This window comes from Triturus cristatus, chromosome 6 (genome assembly GCF_964204655.1).
Source record: "Triturus cristatus chromosome 6, aTriCri1.1, whole genome shotgun sequence".
NCBI classification, from domain to species: domain Eukaryota; kingdom Metazoa; phylum Chordata; class Amphibia; order Caudata; family Salamandridae; genus Triturus; species Triturus cristatus.
The window spans coordinates 514,652,212-514,658,560 of record NC_140589.1 but is presented as its reverse complement, the minus strand read 5'-3'; positions in this window follow the sequence as shown (position 1 = coordinate 514,658,560).

Here is a 6,349-nt window from a genome sequence, read left to right as displayed (position 1 = left end):
TAGGCCTTCTTTTGCTTGCCATTTATCTTAAGCATTTTCATATGCCTTCGAAATTGTATAGTCACTAAGAAATTGTACCCAGGTACTTATTGATCTACACCTAGATGTTTCTAAAAGAGCCTCGCTAAGTTCTAATTTTGCACAAAGTATGATCAGATCTATATTTTCTAAAAAGTGCCTAATTTGAATAAAAGACCATTTAAGTATATCTTTAAAATGGCTCAGACCATACACTATCTCTGCCCATCCTTTCAAAGTATCAATAATAAGAAAATCTCCCACATGTTTATATCCATTCTCCTCCCATTTCCTTACAGTATTAGTTTGGATTAACCGTTGCTCCCCGACGTAGAGGTCAGCCAAACGTGTAGAACCATTTATCTGAGATATATCGTAATGCTTAAACAGTTGGGCTTTTTATTTTAAAAACCACTGGAAGACCTTATAGAGTACTTTTTGGGGGTTCTTCACAAGCCTCATAGGATCTAAAATTATTATTTCTTGTGCACCCTCAGTGTCCGACTCGTAATGGGTCAAATTTTCCCCTCCCACAGATTTACTGGTAACCTGGGTAACAGTAACTCCAGAGGCAGGAAAAAATGGCCAATTTATCAGGCCACTCATAATGAGTGATATGGTATTTTAAGTGGTCTCACTTGTCTATTCAGATCGAGTCTGATCAATTCAATTGATCTTCTCAGATTTCTATCTGTAATTTTTAGTCAACTGATACCAAATTCCCATTTCGGGTTCATATTGTGCAGATTGTGCAAAATTCGGCCGCTCGGGCGATTTTCGGTCTTGGTCATCGCGCCCATGCGTCTGGCCTGTTGCAAACCCTTCATTGGCTGCCTATCCAGAGGCGCATTGAGTTTAAAACGCTCACCCTTGCTTTTAAAACCCTTCATGGCATGGGCCCTAGTTATCTCAGAAAGAGGTTTATCCTCTATAAACCAGCCAGAGCCTTGCGCTCAGCGTCTCTATCTCTCTCCAAGGTCCCAGCAATTAGGCGTGCCCGCATTGGTGGACGCTCCTTCAAGTACCTTGCGCCCCGGGCTTGGAATGCCCTCCCACTCTCTTTACGGATGAGTGAGAGCTTGCTGTCCTTCAGAAAAGAGCTCAAGACTTGGCTCTTTAGCCAATAAGCCCCCCCCCCCCTGTTCAGAGCTCTGTGGCTTCGGGTCTGACAGCGCCGGGACACTCTGCTTGAGTAGCTGAGCGCTTAACAAAACCCCGTTTAACATAACATAACATTGTTGTACAACTCCACTGACTGAGATGTTCTACAATACAAATGTATAATACTTTCCAACAACTAAGTCAACAATGGCATTTTCTGTGCAAAATAGTAAACTAAATCAAATTGATATTTTTCAGTGTAGTTGTCTTCTAAGTAGTAAATATTTGTGTTTTATAGAATAGAAAAAACTGACTTTCTTTTGGGGACTGCCGGTATTTTGATGTCAAATTATCTATAGCTATGTATTCATATCAATAAAACCTAACAAATACAAAAAACACAGAGCCTAATTAAAGACACACTCCACTTTTCGCACAATAATTTCCCTTGTTCTAAAGTAGCAAATGTTTATGCAATGTATTTTGGCAAATATGTGTTGTGAACCTTATCATCATGTTTTCAACTATATTAAATGAATAACAAATTCAGATTATTTATCCTAGGGCATTACAAGTACCTCAAAAGGACAAGTGAACTCTTTATGGTGATCAATGTTATGTTAAAAAAACCTGATTACATGGACACAAGTGCACTATTACTCAACATATGTGTTATCCAAGTGCACGATTCACAGACGTTTCTTTCAAAGAAGGAAATGTACTCCTCAAAGATTTCCCCGTGCTTCGAGAACATTTTCAACTTCTATGAGATTCACAAAAATGTAAAGGCGTACTTTTGAAAATTCACAAGAGGCTTTGTTTCACAACCACTCCTGCCATTTCACAACGAATCATGTCCTGCAATTAACTTTGACTGCTGTTGCTACCTTTGCTAAGATGGACAGGGTGTGGTAACTATCAAAGGCCGCACTTGTATCAAGAAGAATCAGCAATACCTTGTGCCCTAATCCACCAGTAACAAAACTGTTCCCCAGAGAGCATGGCAAAGTCCGTGCCAAGGTGTTGCTGAATTCATGTTTGGTTTTTCACTGAGCAGCTTAAAGTGTTCTTGGTGGCTTAGGAGCTAGGAGACTACCATCTACTCTGTTATCTTAGAGAAAGATGGTAAATTGATCATAGTGAAAAAAGTGCCTGGAGATTTATGGTGCAAAGAGGGCTTTTTGAGGAAGAATTAATAATAGCTTTATCAAGAGAGTTAGAAAACATTCACACACTCTTTCATTAAACTGCTGGCTACATGCTCATGGCAATCATTCTTGTCACCAAGTCATACCATAGTGTTTCTCCTCCTCTGGTCCCACTCTAGCAGTTCTTCTACTCACCCAATTCGGGTATTCCCTATCATTGAGTCTACGGGATTTCCAAGGTACCATCACCTCTGCACCTTCAAAAAACAAAAGAGGACCATTTGCGGGTAACCCTGAAGGACAGAAACTTAACTTTAAAATTATCATGGTTGCCTAGTAGTCCCACACCCATTGAATCAGGTATCCCTAGTGGTAGTCACGCTAAACCAGACCCCCTGGGATTAACCTGACAGACTACTAAAATCCCCACATAGCTGATGTAACCCAATATGTCTGAAGTAACTCTAAGGATCTAGGCCCTTCTGATTACTCTGACAGCCAAATCTTCAAAACCATCCCAGAAAGCCCAATATGCCTGGCAGCACTCTAATAGACAAAAACCCTCCTCCTACTGTGCAGGCCCATAGCCCTTCCTACCCCAGCCCAGAAACAAGATATGGCTATGCAGCATCTACTGGATTGGACCCTCTGGGTAGCCTGGTGGTTTAGCAAGCTATTGAGCTGACATGAAACAGGATATCCCTGTAGGTGGCACCAGAGGGGGTTGAAACCCCAGTGGGGTAGTGGCAGCGCATGCTTCCAATCCCTACCCCACTAACAACTAATAACCCATCAAAGTTATCTACCTGCTACCTTACTTTGTAACATTCCTTAATGAAAAATGAATTTTCTTTAGAAAATAATGCTTAACATAGGTTTGATTCAGTTAGCATAGACAGGCTGCACTAGGCCATATGATAAAAAGTGCATGTTCAAATGTTGTGCACAAGCTTTGTTTTCCATTTGCTTTTCAGAAAATCATTGGAATTCAGCTACAGCCATGGCCTATATCTGTATGGGTGAAGTAACATTTTTCTGTAGCTTCCTCAGCTGGAGGAATGTATTTTCAAAAATAACAAGACTATCCGCTAAATATGCTCCTGTTGCAGAACAATCCATTTTGTTATGTTGCATTTTTTTGGGGTTATGTCCAATAAAAATCGTTTGCCAGTAGATGTTTTGGAATGTAAAAGTTTGATTGGTTTGCTGAAGCAATTTTTGTGCTGTCTTTTTACGTAATGTTATGCTATGAAACTGCGTGGTGTCTTTGTGTGAAACTTTATAGAAGATGTGTTATTGGGGTAAAGTTCTCATTCAGTCAGAGGGCTAGATGAGTGTATTTCTGTTGTATCAGAGCTTGCTATTATTAATTTGACCATTGCTATATGTGTTGTGATTAATTAATTTCTTAAAGACTCATTATTGCATTTAATACTGAATTATCTTCTGATCCTAAATATGTTTTTATTTACCGTAAAGAAGAATTTTGCATTTGAATAAATATACCAACTGAGAACTGGAAGAAGCCTAATTGTACATATTTTTCCTTAATGATCTTGTCTGATTATTTGAGCACGTGAGTCTCCCTTTCTTGCAAATTGACTCTCCTTAATGTTAACTGAGTTGAAGTAGCAACAAATTAAAGATGACGTCATAAGCATCCTACTCATAAACCTGGTTCACCGCTTCATTGGCAGCTGTGTTCTTTTGATAAAACTCTATGTCTCTTTATTGTTCCCAATTTTTCAAAATGTAAAATTTGGAAATATTTCCTAAAAATAAAACTGCGCCAAGGCTGTGTCCTGTATATCCCTATAGCATGCCTACGTGAAAATACACCAAATGCGAAATCCCTGTGCCAATCAAAGGTGAAAATGAAAACTGAGCTTGTACACACAGCGCATATGTCCATGAAAAACCCAGACTGTGATGACCATGAATACATAAAAAACAACCACAAATCTTCCACAGGACTCCAGGACCTAAACATCTGGCATAAAAAAATCAAGATGAGAGCTGGACCAAGTTGTCTATGAGAGACTTTTCCTCGTCAGGTCCTATGTCCCCTGTTCCCACCTTCCTTCTTCTCCAGCATGTTTTTTCCCTATATATGTTTCTTCTACTCTCTTTTTCATGTCTTGACCTGATGGGTGCCACGCCCCAACAGGCCAGGTAGATGGAGCCCCCAGGCATACACCATGCCCAGATACCATTGAGTGTTACATTGACAAGGGATTGGTGTTCTGCCTCCCTACTTCGATGCACTCTTGGAAGCAGCACTGCAGTCATATTTGTCGTTATGTGCAATGTGCAGCCATTCCTAATGCCGTCCCACGACCGTAACAAAGTTCCCCTTGCAGCACCCAGTAAGGGCATCTCTGATTTTGAATACACATAAAATTTAAAGAAATTACCTGGTCAATATAGAGGGGCCAATAAATGCAATGTTTCCATTTGATGTGGTCTGACAGGCATTAAATAATGTATTGCTTCCTTGTGGGTTTTCCACTAGTTTTAGGCATACACTTCCCAGCCATGTTAATCCCCCATATTCATGCCTTCTGCATAAAGAGCGATGCTAATGCCAGTCAGACCAGCACACTCATTACGAGTCACAACAAGATGCCCGTTCAGTAGAATGGCTCCAGAATTAGACCTTTACAAAATGGTAATGATCAGGGGTCAGGCAAACACAATTTGTACGGTAATTTGTACATTTCAGGGCACTGGCGATGTAAGATGTAAGGGTCGACTGAGCACGATGTATGACAGGGAAACGTGGCTGGAAAAGCTGCAAAATGTTGTAAGGTCAAGCTCGCGCTTTCACTCTATCCTGATGAGGAGGAGGCGCGCTTTCGCGATGACCTGGAATGGTCATTGTTTCTGTAAATCCTGCTGCTGCTTGTGTACAGACCTTTAGCTTCAGTTCCCTGATTATCATCATTTGTAATGCATTGTTCATTTTCTAAGCTGCAGATGTATTTATTGTATTAGAAACTGTGTTACTCAAAATATAGTCAATATTTCATATTTTGGATCCGTGACTTACTAATAAGCATTGATTAAGTCGATTGGTTCGTTTCACTGTTATTTAAAGCGGGCATTACAACTCATTATAAAAGCAAAACGTCCTCTTTGCTAGTGTTTGCCTTTTCTAACACAAAAGCGTGTTATGAAACCACAGTAATTTGACAATAGTGGGAAATATAAACAGTCTGTTAAGTGTAAAACGTAACCTATGAAGTTACAAAGTTTGCCAACTTAATGCAAAAGCTGAGCAATTTGCAGTTTCCCAACTGCATTCAACTGGGTGGACGAATACTGGCACAAAAAGGGAGGAATTGTGGAATTTTGTAAGATGAACCTATGTAGTGTGATATTTTTGCGATTTCTTTTTCAACTTTGTAACCTTAGCGGAGCTCATAAACTTCGCACGGCTACCCCAAATAGGGGTGTCCCGGCGCTAGAGATAGGTGAGTGGTGACCAGAGAGAGCCAAAGGGACCTAAAAAAGCCATGTTTTCAATGATTTTCTGAAGCTAGATTCAGTATTAACCTTCCGCAAGGGCTCTGGAAGGTTGTTCCACAGTGATGCCGCTCCCACTGTGAACGTCCTTCCACCCAAACGAGCCTTCGCAAAGCGCGGTGCTTGCAACAGCGTCTGAGAGTTTGAGCGTAACACCCGATTTTGTTTATATATGCTCAGTCTTTGTTTCAGATATTTAGGACAATTTCCATTTAAGGCCCGATACGCCAGAATCATGGCCTTAAATTGGATTCGTTTCTCCACTTTCAACCAGTGGAGCTTCTGTAAATACGGAGAGACATGTTGTTTAAAAGGAATTCGTAACACCAGTCTCGCAGCCGCATTCTGAATCATCTGGAGACGTCCTATGGCATATTTGGGTAGGCCTAAATAGAGACTATTCGCATAGTCTAACCTGGACGTGACTGTAGCGTGTACTATAGTTTTTCGACAGTCCTCCGGGACAAAGTGCAAAATTTTTCGTAAATTTTTCAGGGTGCTAAAACAACTAGCAGACACCTGCTTAATTTGAGCAGAGAAGGAGAGATTTGCCTCCC